Source organism: Ahaetulla prasina, chromosome 1 (genome assembly GCF_028640845.1).
Source record: "Ahaetulla prasina isolate Xishuangbanna chromosome 1, ASM2864084v1, whole genome shotgun sequence".
Classification (NCBI taxonomy): Eukaryota; Metazoa; Chordata; class Lepidosauria; order Squamata; family Colubridae; genus Ahaetulla; species Ahaetulla prasina.
The window spans coordinates 327,484,916-327,510,385 of NC_080539.1; the positions used below are offsets into that span (position 1 = coordinate 327,484,916).

The following is a 25,470-nucleotide window of genomic DNA, read 5'->3' on the forward strand; positions in this document are numbered from 1 at the left end:
TATTTATTTATTTATTTATTTATTTATTTATTTATTTATTTATTTATTTATTTATTTATTTATTTATTTATTTATTTATTTATTTATTTATTTATTTATTTATTTATTTATTTATTTATTTATTTATTTATTTATTTATTTATTTATTTATTTATTTATTTATTTATTTATTTATTTATTTATTTATTTATTTATTTATTTATTTATTTATTTATTTATTTATTTATTTATTTATTTATTTATTTATTTATTTATTTATTTATTTATTTATTTATTTATTTATTTATTTATTTATTTAAACTACTTTATAGTTTCTCTCTCATGGATGAAAATCAGCTGCAAAATGTTGACTCAGGGGGGCTATAAAACTATGAATCAGATCAAGAATTTGTTTTCAATCTCAGAACCGAAGATGTAGTCTCCTCACATACTGCACCTCTGAACTCTAAGCTTTCATCTTTTCAGCAGGCTAATTTAGAGGGCAGATTCAAGAGAAGTCTGATTATTCTTCCTTTTGTGAAATATCGGGGAGTGCCTTACAGATCCACTGCTATACATTCAGAGATCTATCAGTAGATCCCTAAGTATTTTCTACCTATTACTGCTATAATGGCAGGAAGTATTACCTGCTGAATAGTAACAGTATTATAACAGGGTTGCTAAAAAAAAGCATTAAGAGATGTAAATTTAATTTTGCGCAGGTTTTTTTTTCTGGAAACATTGTCTTGCTAATTAGAGCTTATAAAACTTATGCTAGACCAATCTTAAAGTATTGTTCTACTGTTTGGAATCCCCACCATATATCTGACATCAATACAAGTGAGCGGGTTCAGAAGTACTTCATGAGAAAAGTCTTGCACTCTTCTGTGTGTATGTGTGAAGGGGAATGTTGCAATGGGGAGGAGAAAAACAAAGATACAAGGTAAGTCAATGCACGGAGTTGTTTATGAAGTCAACCTTAGACTCATTATAATCTGTAATCCTAATGCATTGTTTCTGCATTAACCAAATTAAAAAGAATTTCCTGCAGTAAGTGCTGTAGCATCTATTTCCTTATGAAAAGCAAATGTCATTGCAAAAGGTATTGCACAAGAATTAGTATAAGGTTTCCAAATCAACCTTCAAACCTGAGCCAAACATGGCTCAGAAAGGTTTCTTTCTCTGATGGCAAACTGAGGTTGAGTTCCCCTACTGATGCACATAAGATTGAAGGATAGGGGTGTGTGTGTGTGTGTGTGTGTGTGTGTGTGTGTGTGTGTGAGAGAGAGAGAGAGAGAGAGAGAGAGAGAGAGAGAAAGAGAAGAAAGGAAGGAAGGAAGGAGAGAGAGAGAGAGAGAGAAAGAAAAAAGAGAAAGAAGGAAGGAAGGAAGGAAGGAAGGAAGGAAGGAAGGAAGGAAGGAAAGAAAGAAAGAAAGAAAGAAAGAAAGAAAGAAAGAAAGAAAGAAAGAAAGAAAGAAAGAAAGAAATCTCTTTACTCAGTTAAGGTGAACAGGACGGGTGGGATTCTACAGTTAGCACCGGTTCAGACAAACCGGTATTCCTAACAATCAGCTGGGAGCAAACTGGTTGTTCCCGATGATCAGATAGGCCCACCTGCCCGCCCGCACTATTTTCCTACCTTTATCTTCTCAGCTGATTTGATTGCTGTGCCTCAGCTGAGAAGAAACACAGAAATGAAGATTTCTTCAAAGTGCGCACGCACGCACAGCAAAGCGCGGAGCAAAGCGTGCAATCACCGAACTAGTTGTTAAACTGGAAGGATCCCACCACTGGAATAGGGGCTTCTTGCACTTACATTATACTGATGATACATTTGTGTAATCTCCATTTAGGAACTGAATGCTATTAAGTGTGGCAAGAAAAGCAGGAAACTCTATAAATAAATAGTGGCAATCTTTTGTAGCTTAGGGTACCACTTTTGAACAAAGGCCAAAGCACAGGCCTCTATTCCAAATCTTGTGAGCTCCAAAAGAATTTTGTGAGAGATTTTGACATTACTACAGACTGTATGATGGCCAACTCTTGAAAGTTTTGCCATTTTATGAAGAAGATAGTTATCTGCATTTACTTAATTCTAATTGTTTAGGCATTAATTTAATAGATGGCACAAATATTATTGGGAGTCCTGGCAAATAGCCTGGCATCTACAAATTGTAATACAAGTGATGCCTTTTATATATAACTTTAATAATCAAGATTATGGCCAGGGAGCTTATCTAATGAATTTTGTATAAATTATTGAATTGATTATTAATAAATAATATCCAATATTATTCAATAGAATTTAAGTCACTAGAATTCTGAATGTAACAGATGGTCTCAAATATATTTTCAGCATATTTAAGAATTTCAGTTTCTTAGCTATTTGTGCTTCTGCTATGTCATGTTTGGTTTCTGCCACTAAATATTTCATGTAACTTGCATGTGATATACACAAATGGTGCCAATTCAGCTAACAATTTGAAAGTATGTGAAATCACAGCAAGAAACAATCAAACATTAGTGGTAAGAAGCAAGTTTTATTTATTTAAACTACTTTATAGTTTCCCTCTCTCATGGATGAAAATCAGCAATAGGTTTTCTACTAGTTAAAAGTGCAGAAAATGTAATCTAAACCTTAAGATGGTCAACAAAGTGGGGGGAACCTTTTTTGTTAAATAATTTTTTTAAAAGGGGAAAGATTTGGAGCAAGCTTTGTAGTCATCATCAGTCCATCAACAGTGTCATTCATCACCAAAAGATTTCACAGCTTGACTTACAGTGGGGTCTTAACCTGGGTCTAGAGACCCCCTGGGAAGTCCATAGATAGATTTCAGGTAATCCATGAACTTGAATGGAGAAAAAAATATCTGAAATTTAGGTTTTCATTCAGTACAGTAGATAGGTAGAAAGTAATTTATGACCCCTAGATGCCAAAAATATTTGTTAACTTCAATAAATCTCACTATCTAAAATTAGCATGTCCTCAAAATCGTTTTTTTAATGATTTGATAATATTTTTGAGGATAATTGGTTTTCTTTGTAATAAAAGCTCTATGTATTTTTTAAAAAAATCCTTCATTATTCCTATGAGTGTTACTCAATCTAAGGTCCTCTACCACAGGCCTGGGCGTTTTAGAGTTTTGCACAATATCTTAGTTGTTCCTCACTGTTCCTTTTCTGGGCAGAGAGCTTTGACATTGTTTCTGAGATATGTTGGAACCACCCTTCAAGCTTAGGAGTCACAGTCCTGAATGCTCCTACTACCTCTGAACTACTTTGGTTTTAAATGTCTATGGAGACGCTCAGTCATCCAGGTCATGATTGTCCCAAAGGTGCTTTTTCAAGAGGCAACTGGACGTTTTTATTTTTCTTTGAAAATATTTCACTTCTCATGTAAGAAGCTTCTTCAGCTCTGACTGGATGATAGGGAATGGAAGGATTTATATTCCTTGCAGATAGCTGGTCATTTGCATTCTTTTAGAGAGTCATTGAGGGCAGTTGGGGATTTGTCTTTGTCCTCAGGGTCACCTGAGTAGTGCAAATGGGTATAGAGTATTCTTGGAACTGCTGAAAAGATTGTGTTGTGGAGCTGTGCTTTCTGCAGGATGTTTTCTGCCCTGTGTCCCTTCCTAAAGACAGGCACAGACTATTGGGAATGAGTCTGTATTGTCTCCATCTCAAACTGAAGCACAAATGGTCCCTGTAGTTTGCAATTTTTTGGAAATCCATTCATACTCCTGTACCATTCGAAGGATGTTCATCCCAAAGTGCATAGCTAAAGATGTTTGAAGATGTTTCAGCTCTCATCCAAGAAGCTCCTGTGCCTGTCTTCAATAGTGAAGTGTCACTGAAGCAAACGTTTTCAAAGAAAACCAAGAAAATCCAGTTGCTTTTTGAAAAAGCATATTTGGGACTACTTTGCTTTTACTTTCCATAACCCCTCAAGTTCCTCCTTCATGGACTGTTACTTTCCGGCTTCTCATACATCTTTTCTGATGTTGCTATCACTTGGCATTGCTTCATCTATCACCACTGCTGTTTTATGGCTATAGTTTACTACCACAATATCTGGCTGATTGGCTAGTACCTTGCTTGTCTGTCTGGATCTATAAGTCGCATAGGATCTTAGCCCTCTTATTTTCCACTACCTTTTGTGGAATCTCCCATCTGGACATGGGAGGATCTAAGGCAGGGGTAGTCAACCTTTTTATACCTACCGCCCACTTTTGTATCTCTGTTAGTAGTAAAATTTTCTAACCGCCCACTGGTTCCACAGTAATGCACCGTGTATCGTCATCTGCGCATGCCTCTCGCGCAGCATGGATTGGGTTTGGAGGGGGCACCAGCTACCAGCTCTACTTGTCTATTACAGCTGGGTGGTGTGGGAGGAGATGCGCAAGCTATTCTGGGACGAGGCTCTTCTGTTTGCGGTTGCACTATAGCGTCATTTAATTTCACTTACGTAACGTGAACTAAACTTGTGTGCAGGTGATACAAATAGTATATTTTCAGAAATTTAAATTGTCACAGGGAATTTTATGAAAACCTAATGAATTTTTTTTTTAATAATGATATGAATTTTTTTTTAAAAGTCAATTAAATTAAAAAAAAGGAAAGTGCTTCAGTATCGGGCAAAACCCCTACCGCCCACCATGAAAGCTGGAACGCCCACTAGTGGGCAGTAGGGACCAGGTTGACTACCACTGATCTAAGGCATATATTGTGCAGATGTTTCTGAACAAAATGCCAGCTACTTGGTCATGCTGTTCAGTCTATGCTATTCCTGCCTTCATCTTACACCTGCCTCTATGTATATTGAGAAGGAATCTTTAGGTTTCAGCAGACTTTCAAAGAGATCCATGGAAATAGAAGTTACCAACCCCTGATTTAGAGCAAAGGGGTTGCAATAGCTGGATATTAACAAGCAGATCTTGTATGCAGCAATCATAAAAGGAAGGACTCAGTTTTGTAGAACTCAGAGTCATGGTCTTCTAGAAAATAGTAAACTTGGTTATAAATCTGACACCAACAGTGGAATCTTTACAGTTTCTTAAACGCTAAAGTAAAAATAAAATACACAAAATAAGTTCCCACCATAAGTTCCATCAGTGCATCAGCCAAACTCATATGTGAAGAATTTCCTACTTGGAAAGGATTCAATTGGTTGTGCCTGCTATTAAGAAAAAGAATTGTCAAGAAAAATAAAAAGTTGTTGCCAATATTAATTCCGCACTGTAAACTGGTTCACTTTCCCAGTAAATATGACTGCAGTTTCCTGTTTTGTGTTCATATCATAAACTGGTAACAGATCCAGCTTTGGATCAATTGCTTCCACTTAACGTGATAAACAGCATGTGAATTTTATAGCTTGTTCCTACAACTCTTGAAAGAAACCAACAAACCAAGAGCAATGTTATTGCAACTGCTATTACTTTCCTCCCTTGTTAAAAAAGCACATTTCCCAGCCATGCTATGTATACAAGCTGCATTCACGTTACTAGTCTTTGTGGATGGTTTAAAGAGAGACCCCACAGATTTTTCTGAACTCATCTGGCATCAGTACACAAAACCCCCCGAGGATCTAAGACATCACAAGCTCTGGAATGTTTTTGTTTTCAGAAATCAGTCCTAAAACTGTAGTGTTTTGTCACACATCTGGGAAAAGTGTGTAGAGGTTACAAAGAAGAACTGAAACCCTTGAGAAAGGAAAGCACGTAAAGGAAAGACTGGGTGGATAATTTACTAGGAAAGATGGGCAGAAACATGATACTGCCACAAACATTCCAACGCAATTGAAGGCCATTCCATAAAGTTATGATGTGCAGGTTTTTGCAGAAAGTATGGTGATATTGACTACTTTTAAACTGTAAGTAAATTATCAACAGGAAAGGGATTATCTTATTCATAGATAACATATTGTGGTCAAATATTAGGTGGAAAGGATGAAAAATTCTATTGATGTGAAATTCTTAATGTATATAGCCGTATGGTATGTTCCAGATTAGAGTTCCAAAACTATTGTTTTTCTTCAGTCTATAAGTGCCAGTATTGTGAAAAATATAAACATGTAATAGATAGTCTGACCCACGGCAATTCTATGTGGAAGGATTTGAACATAAATCTTGCTGAGATCCAAGAGGTTGTTCTCCTGTTTAGGATTTTAATATCAAAGAAGCAACTATGTGCATTCCATTTAGATAAACTCTAAACTAAATTTAACCTGCTTGAAAAAGACAGAATTTTTTCAAAGTAACATGCAAGTACTTTGAAGTAAGTTTCTCCAAACTGAGCAATTCCAAAATTCCAGATCTATACTATATATTTTTTTAAAAATGTGGGAGTCACTACATTTCCCCTAGCTTTGTAATTTTTTACTGATAACTTCTATCTGTGGAAATACTTGGATAGGACTCTCATTTCTGCTTTCTTTTTTGAGAGGAATGTGAGTGGGGTATGTGTGTGTGTTTGTGTGAGTTTAAGGTTGTGTGTGTGTGAGAGAGAGAGATGGGGGTAATATGGCTTGTTTTTTTTAAAAAAAATACCTTGAACCATAAAATCTTAAATCCCTTTTACATAGTCTTTGAAATTATTTGTCTACATTATTATCATATATATAGTAATAACTACATTCTGTCTGTCTTTCTGTCTGTCTGTCTGTCTGTCTGTCTCTCTCTCTCTCTCTCTCTCTCTCTCTCTCTCTCTCTCTCTCTCTATCTCTCTATCTATCTAACTAACTATCTAAATATCCATCTTTTTGAGGTTTTCTGCATGTCTGTCCAAAGGTCACATATCTGTGGCCATGGAATATATAGATTAGTGGCCATGCCCCATTTAAGTATTTCTAAAATCCTGATGCCACACCCACCCCTCCCAGTGACATAATTTTTACTATTCAAAAAGTGACTCCTACTCATGCAGAGGAAGCCTAAAAGGCTATTAACTTGGTTTAAACAAGGTTCCAATTGTCCCCATTAAAAATTAAATTGTGCCCCTGTGGGTCGTGGGCCCCATGTTGGGAACCACTGATATAGCTATTAAAAGGGGGATAGCAAATGCTTTATTAGCAATAGATCTAGATGGAAGCAGATTCCAGAAAGCATGAACTGGAAAACTGCTTGTATGGAAAATATAACACTTTTATGGTAACAGAAAACATGGTAAAATAATGTCGGTGTGCACTTTTTTAAAAAGAAAAACTTGTCTTTGGTATAGAATATGATGAGGGCGAGCTGAAAAAACATCAGAATAGCTTTGATCTCCTCAAAGCTGGCCAGCTGATGGAATAATGTAAAATAGGCTCCTGAAATTCTCTTTGAGGGAGAAAATGGCAGAAAATCGGTGAGAAGTCAGAAACATTAACCAAGTACTCTGTTTTTGAAAATGGATCTGTAAACTCTGGAGATTTTAGATTTTTTCCGTCAGTGTTATTATTTTTTATAAATACCTCAAGGTGGTGAACATATCTAATACTCCCTCTTCCTCCTTCTACCTGTATTTCCTTTCCAATAACAACCCTGTGTGGTTGGGCTGAGAGTTACTGGCCCAAAGTCATCCAACCAGTTTTCATGTTTAAGGCGGGACTATAATTCATACTCTTTGTTTCTAGCTTGGTGTCTTAATTTTTTATTTTTTATTTTTATTTTATTTTATTTATCATAACAGCATACATAAGCATAAGCATGAAGCAACAGCAGGACAGGAATGGTAGGCACGTTTGTGCTCTTATGCACGCCCCTTATAGACCTCTTAGGAAAGGGGTGAGGTCAATAGTAGACAGTTTTTGGTTAAAGCTTTGGGGACTTTGAGAAGAGACCACAGAATCAGGTAGTGTATTCCAAGCATTAACAACTCTGTTACTGAAGTCATATTTTCTGCAATCAAGATTGGAGCGGTTAACATTAAGTTTAAAACTATTGTTTGCTCTTGTATTATTGCAATTAAAGCTGAAGTAGTCTTCAACAGGAAGGACATTGCAATAGATGATTCTGTGAGTTAAACACAGGTCATGTCAAAGGCGGCGGAGTTCTAAGTTTTCTAAACCCAGGATTTCAAGTCTGCTGGCATAAGGTATTTTGTTGTATTCAGAAGACTGGAGAACTCTTCTTGTAAAATATTTCTGGACTCGTTCAATTGTATTGATGTCTGAAATGTGGCATGGGTTCCAGACAGGTGAGCTGTATTCAAGAATTGGTCTAGCAAATGTTTTGTAAGCTCTGGTTAGTAGTATAGTGTTTCTGGAGAAGTAGCTACGTAAGATTAGGTTTACAACTCTTAATGCCTTTTTTGTGATGTAGTTGCAGTGGGCTTTGGCACTTAGGTCCTTAGCTATGAAGACTCCAAGGTCTTTGACAGGGTGGGGGTCATCTGTAAGATAATGTCCGTCGAGTTTGTATTTAGTGTTTAGATTCTTTTTTCCAATATGTAAGACTGATCCTTTGCTGGTTGAGATTTGGAGTTGCCAGGTTTTAGACCATTCTGACACAAAGTCAAGGTCTTTTTGAAGTGTAGCTGTATTGTTGGTAGCATTAAATAGTTTGACATCGTCAGCAAAGTGAACACAATTATTTTTAATATGGTCGCAGAGATCATTAATGAAGAGTGTTGGTTCAAGAACACTGCCTTGGGGAACGGCACTATTGACAGGAACAGGATTTGATAGGGCACTGCCTATTTTGACCACTTGTTGTCTATTTGACAGAAACACTGTTATCCAATTGTGGAGGCATCCGGAGATGCCGTAGGATTTTAGTTTGAGGAGAAGTTTCTCCTTAAACTAAAGAAGTTTCAGTGTACCACTGAATCAAAAGCTTTACAGAAGTCTATGTAAATTGCTTCTATTGTTTTGCCTTGATCAAGATTAGTAGTCCATATATTTTTGCAATGAAGAAGTTGTAAGTTCAACTGTTCAACTATGCATCATTTATTATTTTAGAATAATCAGTAATATTGACCTAAGAGTTTATTATAACTATCATGTTACTAAAAGGTAGATAGTGATATCTATGGAAAATTTCTAATAGTTCTAGCTACTTCTTGTCCTTTTCCACAAAGAGAAGAGCCAACTCTATTAGCTAAATCTGTGCCCTTTGTACATTTTGTTGTCAGCTCTGTAGTACAAAATCAGCAAAACTCATGTGGTTTCTCTAAATTATTTAGAACTTTGAACATAAAGAATTCTAAAACCCATGAGAATTTTCTCTGCTGCAGATATTTCACCTCTAATATGTAGAAAGTAACAATAGATGCACATGGAGTGCAATAGAAAGAGAAAAGCAAGCTACTCTGTCCTAACTCATCCCTAACACAATTTTAATAATGTGTGAAAATAATGTTTGCCAGAGACAGAATAAGGAGAAACTAACATATGTTGTATCACAAAAATATAAAAATATATAAGATAAAATATTAACAGGTCATCAGATTAATTTCTATTCATAATGTGTGAATTTGATTGAGTCTTTTTGTACACCAGATGTTTTATACCTGGCAATGGATTTCTGCATGGAGCAGCATTATGTTCTTAAAATAGAAGTACATATATTGTTTTATCATAGTGACATTTATTAGTAATGTTTTGAGGATTTCTCAATAATTTGCTCAATTGCCTTATCAAATTCACAAGACAAGAAGTTTGAATGTTTGGTGTGGTCTTGAAAAGTGATTAGAAAGGTTCATGTCCATCATACTATTCCCTTTTGGGGTAAGGAATATTATGCTTAGTGCAGAAAAGTAAATAAAAACATTAAAGGTGTGAGAAAAAAAGAATATATATATGTATGTATGTATGTGTATATATGTGTGTGTGTGTGTGTGTGTGTGTGTGTCTTTGTGTGTGCGCGCGCGCGTGTGTGTGTGTGTGTACATCTTTTGTTATTCGGGTTTTCTCCCGCGTAAAATTGGAAGTGTCTTGGCGACGTTTTGACGAAGTCCCATTTGTCATCTTCAGCCTAGATGTTTACAGCTTCGTGCTTCTAGGAAAAAATATATTATATTTATATTTTTATATATTTATATTATATTTTCTCCTAGAAGCACAAAGCTGTAAACACCTAGCCTGAAGATGACAAATGGGACTTCTCGAAACGTTGCCAAGACACTTCCAATTTTGCGCGGGAGAAAACCCGAATAACCAAAGACCTACATACAAACACCCATCAAAAGCCTCAGAACACACACACACACACACTCACACACACACACACACACTCAATTTACAGCAACACTTTTCAGCATATCACTCCTTTTTATCCTTGCAAAGTATCAGTGCTTCTACCATATCCATGAATATAGACTGAATTTTGTTCATTAAATTTCTCACCTCTCATTGTTTGAATCTCATCAACTTCATCTAGGTATGAATTTCACAGTTTGCCCCTTCTTTTTGAATTATACATTCTTTCTTTGTATACTTATTTTATAATTTAACCCTAATTCATTTTTTCTATTTGACAAAAACAGAGCTTAAACATGCTCCAAGACAAAATGTGCATTCAATCCACATTTATTCAATAACTTTGCAATTCATTCCTGATTGCGTCTCTTATTACATACATTAATTAAGTATGAAGGAGCCCATGAAATGATTATGTTGATTTGTTGGCGGCTTGTTGTTTTTTTTACCTTGACTGCTTATTACTAGGAGGGGAGAGGGAGCAGGGGAGAGGGAGGAAAGGGAGGGAGAATGTGTGGATGACCTTGGGAGATGAGGGACAAAATGTTGCCTAGGGAATGATCCAACAAGAGCAAGGAGAGCACCCAGTGACTAAATTGTCAGAGAAAGAAATTTAGGATGTACCTGCCCTGATTGATCAGATGGGAAGTTTGCACCTTCATATATGCAGCCTTTGAATCTTCATATAATGTAGTTACAAGGAAGTGGAATTTGCTCATCTGGTTGTATTTCTTGTTTCCTGTGAGACCACAGTTCCTGTCTCATCGACTCAAGGTGCCTTCCTTCCGAGATCAGTAAAATGAGGACCCAGATTGTTGGAGGGCAATATTCGGACTCTGTAAACCACTTAGAGAGGGCTGTAAAGCACTAAGAAGCGGTATATAGGTCTAAGTGCTATTGCTATTGCTATTCTTTACCATTTGCTCATTTTACATTGCAATTATCAATAAATTAAACCACAGATATTAATCTTTGTTACCTGTTATGGCTTTAGCCAAGCAAGGCTTTCACATAACTCCAGACTCCACTGGAGTTGGCTGGTCAATAAATTTAAATAAATGGACAATGTGTTTTAATAAGATAGGCAGTACCTACTTTTATTGTCCCTATGCACATACAACCTTCCCTGCTAATGACAAGGACAATGTTAATCGGTCCAGTATTCTATTATGTCCAACCAAACTTCAGCTTTACCCAGCATGCTCATTCTATTATATGCATGCTAAAATCTTTAATCCAATTTGCCCAAATCCCAATAACTAAGAAGTATATGCAGGTTCTGGTACACTCCAGGGGCAGAATAGAGACCTGTCTATGAATATCAGCAAAGGAATCTGGAAATAAGATTTCTATTTTCCAGAGTACTATAATAGGTATAACAGCACTGTCAAAGAAAAAATACTTACCAAGGAGAATTGTCATTCATTCTGCTTGTGCGATTCCCTAAGGCTTCTGTGTAGGGATGCAATCATATTCACAGGCAGAGCTAGCTACACACAGTTATACAAGCCAAAGCAATCATGTATCTTCCAAATAAGGAGGAATCCAGATCTGCACAGAGTTGAAAGTTGTTACTTCATTTGAGAAAGCAAAGTATTTTTAAAGATAATAGAAAATCTGAAACCAATTAATAGTCATTGCTGCAAATATAGTTCATAGAAAAGATCTGGGCTATTATTACTCTTAATTATGATCTCGATCTCGAAAAAAAACCCAGGTAGCACAAATGTGTCCATTCCATCCCCAACTCATATTTCTCTGATCAGATATAATTAATTTTAAAATAGCTTTTGTGAACAAGGTATTTGAAAGTCGGCTGCAAAATTAGGATGATCAATAGCTAGCAGCAATGGGATATATCTGTGTAATGGTCATCTTCACTTTGCAGATCAGATATGGCAACCTAATATCTAAGCATAAATTGGGATCTTCAATGTCACTGAATAATTCTATCATATCCTGTTTTAGAGAAATGAACATGTTTCATAGTTAAAATATTCCAGCCCAGAAATATTTAGTTCTGACCTCATCAGATATGGTAGACATATTTAACACTGATTAAAAGATTTTTACGATAAAATTCCAAGAGAAGGAAGGGACGGACAAAGGGAGGCAGGGAGGGAGGGAGGGAGGGAAAGAAGGAAGGAAAGAAGGAAGGAAGGAAGGAAGGAAGGAAGGAAGGAAGGAAGGAAGGAAGGAAGGAAGGAAGGAAGGAAGGAAGGAAGGAAGGAAGGTTTTTAGTAGTATTATCTGTCATAAATTGCCAAATACATTGTCAACTTATCTTAAAATTGCCTATTTTGACAAAATTGATTTAAACAGGGTTTTTTTTAATGCTATTTCTGTGGGGGAAACAATTATAAACCTTAAGTGTTAATCCCTATTTGTTAAAATATCTTGCCCGATAAAGGTCTTTGTGAGAAGACCAAAACAGCAATCATAAATTAATTTCCTTATAAATATGCCAGATATGTTATAGATGTAGAAAGGCAATTGGCATTTGAGACCACACTGTAGACAGAGCTTTACAAAATACATTGTACATTCCTTTTGGGATTTCTGACTCTTTGATAAAATTTCAAAAGATTCTTTTCTCCTACAGTCCTCTTTATATTCTTACATGATTTAAATATTTCTCCTATGGGTAAACATGTAGATGCTACAAAACATCTGGTTCACAGAATTGTTTTGTTTGTTTTGTTGCAAATAGAGTGAAATGGCTTCATTTCTAGAATTTGTTCACCATAACTGCAGCTTAAAAGCAGAGTTCCTCAACAAAGCTGTGAAGACAAGGGAAATTGGATGTCTCAAAATAAGTGTGAGATATAAATATTGCAAAAAAAAAATGTCTGTAAGTCCCATGCTGATTTTCAAGAACTCCAAACAAAAAGAATGGTGTAAAAAAAGATGTGCTTAGCAGATTGGAAAAATATGTTCATAAAATTCTGCAGCATTTCTGTTTATAGGCAGGTTCATATCCTATTCTGCCCTTGTATCTATTGATCGATCTATCTATCTATCTATCTATCTATCTATCTATCTATCTATCTATCTATCTATCTATCTATCTATCTACAGTAAGATGTTTAATGTCACCTCAAGAAAATATTGCCAAAATTCATTATTCCTAATTTCTCTTAAAGTGTGATATGATTTTTTCTTTTAAAAATGTATCTTTCTTATACAGAAAGAAAAATTCTTTCACATTATGTCTTCCTACTCTTCTTCCAAACTGCAGGATTGCACTAGATGGGGTCTCCAACCTTGGCAAATTTAAGAACTCTGGGAGTTGAAGTCCACAAGCCTTAAAGTTGCCAAGGTTGGAGACCTCTGGACTAGAAGACCTCCAAGATCCCTTCCAATTTTGGTATTCTTGAAGCCCTAATGAATCAGAAAATGGAAGTATCTTTATTTCCTCATTGCGCATGGCATGGCTGACCAGTCTGCTATCCAAACAAAAGGGAAAGCTAGTGCAATCCTTCAGATTCATGTCAACATGATTTTTTTTGCAGGAATAGAATAGAATAGAATAGAATAGAATAGAATAGAATAGAATAGAATAGAATAGAATTCTTTATTGACCAAGTGTGATTGGACACACAAGGAATTTATCTTGGTGCATATGCTCTCACTGTACATAAAAGAAATAATACATTCGTCAAGAATCATAAGGTACAAAACTTAATGATAGTCATAGGGAAAGAGTCAATATAAATCTTAAGGATACCAGCAACAAGTTTACAGTCATACAGTCATAAGTAGGAGGAGATGGGTGATAGGAACAATGAGAAGATTAATAGTAATGCAGACTTAGTAAATAGTTTGACAGTGTTGAGGGAATTATTTGTTTAGCAGAGTGATGGCATTCGGGGAAAAAACTGTTCTTGTGTCTAGTTGTTCTGGTGTGCAGTGCTCTATAGTGTTGTTTTGAGGGTAGGAGTTGAAACAGCTTATGTCCAGGATGTGAGGGGTCTGTAAATATTTTCACAGCCCTCTTTTTGACTTGTGCAGTATACAGGTCCTCAATGGAAGGCAGGTTGGTAGCAATTGTTTTTTCTTTTCTTTTTTGGTTAGTTTTTGCTTACCTTCTATTCTTAAGTAAACTAATATGCCTATCTGCATATTAGTTGCCAGTGATCCACATGCACATTCCCCCCCCCAAAAAAAAACGTTCACTGGTTGTTCTTTTCCAGTCACCATGATCAAATATAGGCAATAGATTAGCAGCCAACTGGAGGGCTGAGCGTGGAAAAGAATGGTTAATGTATATGAAATAAGGTGTTTAGTGATATGTCTTACTATTTTACAAGCCACAGAAAAGTAGCAGATAATCTTTTATGGCCAAGAAGCACATCAATGTATTTGCTTTTATTCAAGAGCTATAGGGGATTTGTTTTATTTATAAAATTTGTTATGATGCCCATCTCTCTACCAAAAGACTGACCCGAAGGGTAATTAAGACAGTATTCCTCAATATCCAAAATAAACCTCACTCATAATTTAATTCAATGTAGAAACCATTTTGAATTATAATTCCAGACATAACCATTAATCACATCTCACATTTCTGTTACTCTTAAGATAAATTCTTAGTATTCCGATTTTGAAAGTTCTGTTAAATAATGCTAGGGTTTTTTTTATTGTTTGGATTAAAATTATTAATTCCTTATCTTACTTTATGAAATTTATTATGCAGATTATTGTGCTCTCCACCACAATATGGGGGACTAACTTTCTCACATTAATTATAGAGGAAAGACTTCAAAACAAATATTCAAAACTATCAAGACATTTTTAAAAGGCATGTTACTATATAAAACATGGTAAATTTAGACCTACTAATTTTCCTTAATTAGTATCGAGAACATTTATTTATTTATTTATTTATTTATTTCGATTTTTATACCGCCCTTCTCCCGGAGGACTCAGGGTGGTGTACAGCCAAGTAAAAATTCAATATATAAACATTAAAAAGAAGTTAAAAGAAATATTATAATGTGGCCGAAATTTTAAAACCATTTAAAATCTTAAAACATAAATACCCCAATAAAATTTCAATCCAGTCCCGCTTGAATAAATAGGTGCGTTTTCAGCTCACGCGGAAAGGTCCGAAGATCAGGCAATTGACATAAACCGGGGGGAAGTTCATTCCAGAGCATAGGAGCTCCAACAGAGAAGGCCCTTCCCCTGGGGGCCGCCAGCCAACATTGCTTGGCGGACGGCACACTGAGAAGGCCCTCTCTGTGTGAGCGTACGGGTCGGTGGGAGGCATAGGGTAACAGCAGGCGGTCCCGTAAGTACCCGGGTCCTAAGCCATGGAGCACTTTAAAGGTGGTAACCAGAATCTTGAAGCGCACCCAAAAGACCACAGGAAGCCAGTGCAAGCTGCGCAGGATTGGTGTTACATGGGAGCAACGAGTTGCCCCCACTATTACCCGCGCAGCTGCATTCTGGACTAGCTGCAGCCTCCGGGTGCACTTCAAGGGCAGCCCCATGTAGAGAGCATTGCAATAGTCCAAGCAGGAAGTGACAAGGGCATGAGTGACCGTGCATAAGGCATCCCGGTCAAGAAAGGGGCGCAACTGGCGCACCAAGCGCACTTGGTGGAAGGCCCTCTTGGAAACGGCCACCAAATGATCGTCAAACGACAGTCGCCCATCCCAGAGGACACCCAAGTTGCGCACCCTCTCCGTTGGGGCCAATAACTCGCCCCCCACAGCCAGCTGTGGCTGCAGCTGACTGTACCGGGGTGCCAGTATCCACAGCCACTCCGTCTTGGAGGGATTGAACTTGAGTCTGTTTCTCCCCATCCAGACCCGTACAGCTTCCAGACACCGGGACAGCACTTTGACAGCTTCGTTGGGGTGGTTTGGGGTGGAAAAGTACAGCTGAGTATCATCAGCGTACAGATGATAACTCACCCCGAAACCACTGATGACCTCACCCAGCGGCTTCATGTAGATGTTGAACAGGAGGGGCGAGAGAATCGACCCCTGAGGCACCCCACAAGTGAGGTGCCTCGCGGTCGACCTCTGCCCCCCTGTCAACACCGTCTGCGACCGGTCGGAGAGATAGGAGGAGAACCACCGATAAACGGTGCCTCCCACTCCCAACCCCTCCAACCGGTGCAGCAAGATACCATGGTCGATGGTATCAAACGCCGCTGAGAGATCTAATAGGACCAGGGCAGAGGAACAACCCCTATCCCTGGCCCTCCAGAGGTCATCCACCAACGCGACCAAAGCTGTCTCCATACTGTGACCGGCCTGGAAGCCGGACTGGAACGGGTCTAGATAGACAGCTTCATCCAGGTACCGGGGAAGCTGCCATGCAACCACACTCTCTACAACCTTCGCCACAAAGCGAAGGTTGGAGACAGGACGATAATTTCCCAAAATAGCTGGGTCCAGGGAAGGCTTCTTGAGGAGGGGTCTTACCACTGCCTCTTTCAAAGCAGCGGGGAAAACCGCTTCCATCAATGAAGTATTTATAATTCCCCGGAGCCAGCCTCGTGTCACTTCCTGAGTAGCCAGCACTAGCCAGGAAGGACACGGGTCCAGTAAACATGTGGTCGCATGTAGCCTCCCCAGTAACCTGTCCACGTCCTCGAGAGCCACAGTCTCAAACTCATCCCAAATAACATGCATATTGGTACATCTTAATAGATTATTATGTTGTAATATTATGTTATGTTACATTTTGAATCCACAGTTCAGATATCTGCATTTGAATACATTAGTGAATCTAAGAATTATTGTAAGCAAATAAAAATTAAGAACCTTCATATCATTTCATCTTTTAGACAGTATATGACAGGATTATCAAACAAATAAGAGCTAACTCATATTAGCAAAACTAAAAATACTTTATCCTAATTATTTTATGTCTTATCTTTACAGATAAATTCTAGATGACAGAAGGATTGGAAGAAGAGGCCACAGACAAAGCAGCTGACTTAAAACTTATAGTCAGACATCATTTAAGCCAGAGTGAAATGAAATCACATTAAGTAAGAATTATAACCAATTTGCAAGAAGCTGTTTTACTAGAGAACACTTATTTCACATGTGGTAGACATGTGAGCATGTCCAAACATTGACAAGATTTACATTTGCTTATACAAATGTATAATCAAATCACAACACACAGCAATCAAATACAAGAACTTTATCTATCTACAATGATACTCAAAAACAGTTATTGCATCAATTCTTGTATTTGTCATTGTTGACAGCAGTCAGGATGAAAATAGTTTGTCATTAGAAAATACATAGGTTTGGAAAAATAACCTGCTTTAATAATTAATATAAGTAGTCCTCGACTTAAAACAGTTCACTTAGTGACTGCTCAAAGTTTCAATAGCACTGAAAAAAGTGACTTATGACCAATTTCACATTTATGACTATTGCAGGATCCCCATGGACATGTGATCAAAATTCAGATGCTTGGCCACTGAGTCATATTTATGACAGTTGCAGTGTCCCAAGATCATGTGATCACCTTTTTCGACTTTCTGACAAGCAAAATCAATAGGGAGTCCAGATTCATTTTACAACCGTGTTACTAACTTAACAGCTACCTGTATCATGATTCATTTAACAATTGTAGCAAGAAATGGAAAATGGAAAAAAATCACTTAACAACAGTCTCACTTAGCAACAGAAACTTTGGGCTCAGTTGTGATCATAAACTGATGACTCCTTGTATAAGTCAATAGATTAATAAGATGAAAAATTAAAAATACATTTATAGAAATGAGACCATTTATAATTTGTTGTTCATTAATGCAAGCATGAAAGGCAAACAACCAAGTATCAGATCTATTTATGGAAGCAAATTAATTGCAAATCTTTTAAAGTGTAAACAAGAATGGTTTAAGGTAGAGAAGTAAGAATTACAAGGTTTCATTAAAAATTATGAAGAATTTTCCAATTTTATTATATTATAAGCTATAATGATCATACTGCCATATAGTTTGCATTGGTGTTGATTATTAATAAACAAAAATCTGAAATGATTTTAAATATCCCAGCCTTTTAGCTGCAAATTACATTTTTAAAAAAGCACATCAAATTAATTATAATGCATATAGTGTATACAGATAACTTGTTAATAATGTGAAATAATATTAAAACTAAAACTGAAAAAAAGAACAAGCATGAGAAGATATATAGTAAAAAATAAATTTTAAAATGAAAGCTGATGCCACAATTCTCCTTTTGTTAAAAAAATAAAAAACCAAGAAAGATGTCAAATGTTGAGAAATAACATGAATTCCTATTCTATTCTAGTCTGCTCCATTCCATTCCATTTCTATTCCTTTTTCTATTTCTATTATTTGGATAAATAATCAATATCCTTTTGAATAATCTCACTAACTAAATTCCCACTGATAAAGTTTAAAGTTTCTTTGGACAATTAACAGGAATATATTCCACTAGTTCATATTCAGCTGGTGATCAGCTACAATTCCTTGTTAAAATGTATTATTGTATTTGTATCATTCTCCTGCATATGCATTCCTTGTCCTGCATATGTAAATTCAGTTTCTTTTACCTGTTTGTATTCAATTCTATTGGTCTAACTTCCGAAAAGTCATTTTGAATTTTCTTTTTGCCTTCTGGAGAAAGTGGTGGGGACCCAAATCACTGTCCTGTCCTTTTGAAAGCATGCTGAGTTTGCTTATTATTATAGTCAGATGATAAAAATAAAAAATAGTAAGATAGAATAGACTGAGTTCATTGGAAATAACAGGTTTCTTGCTGGGCCATATGGGACTGAAATTTTCCTAGGAGTCATTATTAAGTGAAATGGTTGCGAACCTGCAGGAAATGTTTCTGCCTAAACTATGTTTCATTAGGTCCTATTTGCTCACATTAATGTTGGAAAGGTCAGCTGCCTTAGGAAAGAGAAAATTATAGGGAGGACTTAGAACTATCTTTGATATTTTTTTTTTTAGACTCTGAATTTTGAGTGGTTTATTTGCCTGAGAAGTTTCCCAGAAAACATAGGCATAGCCTACATCTGTTATATAGGCAAAAGAAGTCATTGCTTCAATATCTTGAAACAATTTTGTATGAGGGAGAAAAATTGGAAATTTCTTTCACAGAGGATGACAATTTGGAGGGGCAAATTGGAAGACAGTTTAGGACAGATATTTAATTTGTATGCATTATTAATCTTAAATGTATATGAAAAGAGTGTCTGTATCTCCTCCAGGATATTTATGAAATCCGCTTTCACTAAATCCAAGTATTTTCATGTTGCTAGCCAGATATTATTGTTCTTGGTTTTTTCATGGATTTTACTTGTTTGAAAAGGTAAATCATGCATTTCCATTTAACAATAAGCCACTAAGTGGGTGTTATACCATTTATGATGAGGACAGGGACAAATTACTGATGGTAGGTGAACTCAAGGGCTCAGATCTTGAATAACTGAATTATCATTTTGAAAGTGTGTTTCTCACTATTAGTAGTCAAATTGTTAGTTTTGCTTTGTTATCATTTAAATGTAAAAAGAAATGTTTAAATTCTTAATTGTAGTCCTGGTTTTCTCTTGATCCAAACTTATATTTAGCACTCTTTATAGCTTTCTTTTCTTGTTATTTTGCTTTATAGTATTTTATGCTATGCTACATTGTTATGACTTGTGGTTAGAACCATAAACCTATTTACTTATTAAGTGATGGCCAATAAAAAAAATTATGACACACTTCGCAATTAATTGATAATTGGGGTGCTTTAGAAAGTCATCAAAGCAGTCTTCTCCAGAGTTTCCAATAACTTTTGATTGCAATTCCCAGAATAGTTAGGAAAATGGAAAATTCCAGAATTTTAGCTCCATTTCATGGAAAGGAGCCAGGTTGGGGAAAGTTAGACTGTAAGGGAGAACACTATTTTTATGTGTCTGAAAATTAACTCATGACAACTGGACTTTGCCATGACTTAACGTCATACAACTCTACTTGGATGACTGAGAATCTTCACTGACATTATTTTCCCATCTTTTATATATTGGTGCTTCACTGTTTTTATCAGCTGCTCAGTAACCATGAAAGACCATTTTACCTAATCAAGATATACTATATGGTAGCAGTCCTGCCATTTCTGATCCTGGTGAGAATTTACTGAACAATATGGTTCTTCTAAGTATAAGGCAAAACTATGAAGATTTCAAGTTGATTAAGTCTTCCCTGTATCAGTTTCAAATTTTTGGTTTTTACCATAAAATTACTCCACTGATGCCAATACATAGATAATTCTTCTCTAATATTTTACATCTACCCATCTCCATCCAGATGACTGGCAGTCTGACACATCTGGGACACACAAGGTTGAGAAAGTTTCTATACAATGTTAGTTCCTCTAGTCCGGGTGTCTGCAACCTGTTCCCTGTGGCCCTGTCACAGCAGAGGGATGAAAGAGCTGTCACCCTGTCACCTTATTGCAGGAGTGAAATACCCCTGTAATTGCCTTTGTGCACCAACAGGATTCCACCTGGTACATTTGTTGTTGCCGCCAGCAAAGAGGGTTGGGAGAGAATGGCAGGGACAAATCTTACAGGGTAGGGGCCAGCTCCCAAGCCTGGCCTTCCTCCTCCTTCATCGGTGGGGCCAAGAGAAAGAAGGGGGGTGACTTGGGGAAGTGCTCTCCTCCCCAGCCAAGCACCAAGCACAAAGGCCCAGTGGGAGTGTAGCCTGGCAGAAGCACCCCCATTGGTGAGTCAGATGGTGGAGCGGCCTGGCCCAGCTCTCACAGCTATCCTGCTGTTCAGCACCTCCAACTGCCACCTTTGAAATACGCCGCACCTTTAAAGAAGCCAGGCAGTGATGGGGGGGCTGGGGGGGGCAGAAGAGGCATCAGGGCTGCTTCCCCCCTTCTCAGCAACCTGGGCCTGGAGGAGAGTGGAGAGTTGTGGGTAGAGCACTGGAGGGTCACCGCAACACGCATTTCCAATGCACACTGTCCCGAACTGAGATTGAGTGGAGGGTATGGAGAAGGGAGCAGGGAGCAGGGAATACAGGGAGTGCAGGGAGGGTAGTGGGGCTTCAGAGAAGACTGGCTGGCTTTCTTTTGGCGTGGGGCAGAAGGAAGACCTAATATCCCCTCCATGGCCTGCCTGCTGCTTTTGCTTCACAATGGGGGAGACTGGGTCCCCTCCTTCTCCTGGAGCCCATTCCCTGCCCCACTCGCCCCTGGCAACTCTCTGTCTCTCTCTCTCAGGGTAGAGAGCAGGTCACATGTCCAGCACCAACAGAGCCAGAAATAGCTGACTGCCATTTCCTGTGCAATTGGCGGGGGGGGGGGAGAGAGAGAGATTCAGCTTGATTTGGCTCTGTCTGCTCCCCTCTCTCTGCCTTTGCCCAATTTTGCAAGGATTCAGTGGACACTGCCTTGGTGATGGAGAAGGGGGCCTGTCAAGTGTCTTCAGGGGTGCCCAGGGAGGGAAGAAAGGAGGGAGAGAGCAAGAGAGAGAAAGAAAGAAAGAGAAAGAGAGAGAGAAAGACATAGGGGGAAGAGAGAGATGGAGAGAGAGAGAGAGAGAGAAATACAGAAAGAGAGATGGGAGAGAGGGAAAGAGAGAGGGAGAAAGAGATGGGGGGAGGGAGAGATGAGAGAGAAAGAGATATCTGTTTCCGATTGAAAAGAAAATACCTGGAGCTACAAAACCTGGGTAGGCATGGCTGTGGGGGGGTGCCACGTGACTGGGTGAGAGTGAGTGATGTAGAGTTGGCCACACCCACCCAGATTTTGTGACTCCAGGTGTTTTCTTTTCTGTGGGAAATGGGTCCTTGAGTGTTTAAGGTTGCAGACCCCTGCTCTAGTCTAAGGGTATCAAACTCACGTCATCATGGCGGCATCATGTGATTTTTTTCCCTTCACTAAACTGCATGGGTATGGCCAATGTGTGATGCATCTGGCCTGCAGCCTGGGAATTTGACAGCCCTGCTCTAGTCTAAATAACATCTGAACCATTCTTCAGCTTTTCAAGGGATTTGAATCTTAGCTTCTCAAGTTGTATTACCATTCTAAGATTGTAGACCAATCATTCCCAACCTAGCATTCCATTTGAGATTTTGTGTGGAAACTCTGTAAGTTACAGTCCCCAAACTTCTGTGTGTATGTGTGTGCTTGTACAGGCCAAGGAAGGCTCCCTTAACTATAAAATATGAAAAAAATACAATATAGATTCGCTGAGATTTTAAAAAGTGACTTTTCACTGTGGCAATAAAGGAAATATACATACAAGAATACCTGCCTGCGATTGTCAGGAGGGGTGGGATGACCCTCTACAGGGACGGGCTGAGGAGTTTAACGGTTATCTATATGATAAAATCGTTCAGCTTCGGGATAGTTTAGACCAAAATTGCGATGATCCAGATGGGATGGCAGAGGCACGTCTTGTTGAGGTTGTTTGGGATGAGTTTGAGTCTGTGACTCTCAAGGACGTGGACAGGTTGCTGGGAAGGTTACATGCAACCACATGTTTACTGGACCCGTGTCCTTCCTGGCTGGTGCTGGCTACTCAGGAAGTGACACGAGGCTGGCTTCAGGAGATTATAAATGATTCATTGTTGGAAGGGGTTTTCCCCGCCGCCTTGAAAGAGGCGGTGGTGAGACCCCTCCTCAAGAAGCCTTCCCTGGACCCAGCTATTTTGGGTAATTATCGTCCAGTCTCCAACCTTCGCTTTGTGGCGAAGGTTGTAGAGAGTGTGGTTGCATGGCAGCTTCCCCAGTACCTGGATGAAGCTGTCTATCTAGACCCGTTCCAGTCCGGCTTCCGGTCCGGTCACAGTACGGAGACAGCTTTGGTCATGTTGGTGGATGACCTCTGGAGGGACAGGGACAGGGGGTGTTCCTCTGCCCTGGTCCTATTAGATCTCTCAGCGGCTTTCGATACCATCGACCATGGTATCCTGCTGCACCGGTTGGAGGGATTGGGAGTGGGAGGCACCGTTTATCGGTGGTTCTCCTCCTATCTTTCCGACCGGTCACAGACAGTGTTGACAGGGGGCAGAGGTCGACCACGAGGCGCCTCACTTGTGGGGTACCTCAGGGGTCGATTCTATCGCCCCTCCTGTTCAACATCTACATGAAGCCGCTGGGTGAGATCATCAGTGGTTTTGGGGTGAGTTATCATCTGTACGCTGACGATACGCAGCTGTACTTTTCCACCCCGGACCACCCCAACGAAGCTGTCCAAGTGCTGTCCCGGTGTCTGGAAGCCGTACGGGTCTGGATGGGGAGAAACAGACTCAAGCTCAATCCCTCCAAGACGGAGTGGCTGTGGATGCCGGCACCCCGGTTCAGTCAGCTGCAGCCGCAGCTGGCTGTGGGGGGCGAGTTATTGGCCCCAACGGAGAGTGTGCGCAACTTAGGTGTCCTCTTGGATGGGCGGCTGTCGTTTGACGATCATTTGGCGGCCATCTCCAAGAGGGCCTTCCACCAAGTACGCTTGGTGCACCAGTTGTGCCCCTTCCTTGACCGGGATTCCTTATGCACGGTCACTCATGCCCTTGTGACTTCCTGCCTGGATTATTGCAATGCTCTCTACATGGGGCTGCCCTTGAAGTGCACCCGGAGGCTGCAGTTAGTCCAGAATGCAGCTGCACGGGTAATAGTGGGAGCAACTCGTTGCTCCCATGTAACACCACTCCTGCACAGTCTGCACTGGCTTCCTGTGGTCTTTCGGGTGCGCTTTAAGATTTTGGTTACCACCTTTAAAGCGCTCCATGGCTTAGGACCCGGGTACTTACGGGACCGCCTGCTGTTACCGTTTGCCTCCCACCGACCGTACGCTCTCACAGAGAGGGCCTTCTCAGGGTGCCGTCCGCCAAACAATGTCGGCTGGCGGCCCCCAGGGGCAGGGCCTTCTCTGTGGGAGCTCCCACGCTCTGGAACGAGCTTCCCCCTGGTTTACGTCAAGTGCCTGATCTTCGGACCTTTCGCCGTGAGCTGAAAACGCACCTATTTATTCAAGCGGGACTGGCCTAAAATTTTATTGGGGTTATTTATATTTTAATATTTTAAATCGTTTTAAATTTGGCCACCTTATAATATGTTTGTTTTAATTTCTTTTAATATTTATACTGTGATTTTTTACCTGAGTCCTTCGGGAGAAGGACGGTATAAAAATTGAATAAAAATAAAATAAAAATAAATAAATTTAATTTCTGCATGTTTGTCTAAGGAATCCAATACAAAGCTTATAGGCAGACTACACATAAATATTTAGCTAATTTCATTTTCTGTCTTTATCATCCTTTTTATTCTATTATAGCCAAGTGCAAAAAATGATGAAATCTATTTTCGATCTCAACATGTGATTTTTTTTCTTTCTTTTCTCTTCTACAGATGGAAATTGCTAGCAAGGCTGCTTTAGAGAAGGTCACTTCCCTGAATGTCTTGCAGACAGAAGGTTGGATGGTGTCTCCAGATGTTTTGCTCTGGAAGTGCCAAAGTGCCAAAGAAGAGTTAAATAACATGCTTCTCTTCACATTCTTTGGGGGTTTCTTTTTCTTTGTAATAAGGAATTGATGGTTTTTATTCCCTCCTCCAAGTATTTTACAGCTGTGATAAGATTGGATCAGAAGAACTTTAATTCCCAACTGAGGTTTAAAATTTGCTGAATGATCTTAGATAAGTTGTTACCTGTCTCTGGATTACTGATCCAACAGTAAAAATTTAAATGGAAAAGCTTATTATAGAAGAATATCTGGGATATGTATTTTTGCATGCATGCCTGTATGTACAGTATGTGTCTCTGCAGGTGTATGTATACACACACAATTTGTCCTGTGAGACAGCCCATACAAGAAACACAGCCAGGAGAATCTGTAAGGTTACATTAAATTATCTTGGAAGGCTAAACGTTTTGTCCATCTCTTTGCTAAAGTAGACCTAACCAGTTCTTGTGACCATTCATATGTTTTAGTCTCCCGTTCTTTAGTCATTGTTGTTGCTATTTTCTTGTTGCATTCTTTCTAGAATCTCAGCATCTTTTTTTATATCATGGTGACCAAAACTGGATCAGTATTCCAAGTGTGGTCTTACTAGTGCAGTAAAAGGGGCCGGTTTAGCTCAGGCTGGTAAGACCTGTTATTAAGAACACAAAGCCTGCAATTACTGCAGGTTCGAGCCCGGCCCAAGGTTGACTCAGCCTTCCATCCTTTATAAGGTAGGTAAAATGAGGACCCAGATTGTTGGGGGGGCAATAAGTTGACTTTGTAAAAAAAAATATACAAATAGAATGAGACTATTGCCTTATACACTGTAAGCCGCCCTGAGTCTTCGGAGAAGGGCGGGGTATAAATG

At 38.8% G+C, this 25,470-nt stretch overlaps 1 long non-coding RNA gene across 2 annotated transcripts; it reads left to right on the forward strand.

The window, feature by feature from the left end:
- Positions 1-428: 428 nt before the first annotated feature.
- On the forward strand, positions 429-25,216 carry LOC131190685 (uncharacterized). Of its 2 annotated transcripts, none has more exons than XR_009153300.1 (3): positions 429-922; positions 17,053-17,162; positions 24,511-25,216. It is a non-coding gene; the product is annotated as an uncharacterized LOC131190685 (long non-coding RNA). The 2 variants fall into 2 exon arrangements; XR_009153301.1 differs by lacking the exon at positions 429-922 and adding an exon at positions 5,691-5,848.
- The last annotated feature ends 254 nt before the right edge of the window (positions 25,217-25,470 follow it).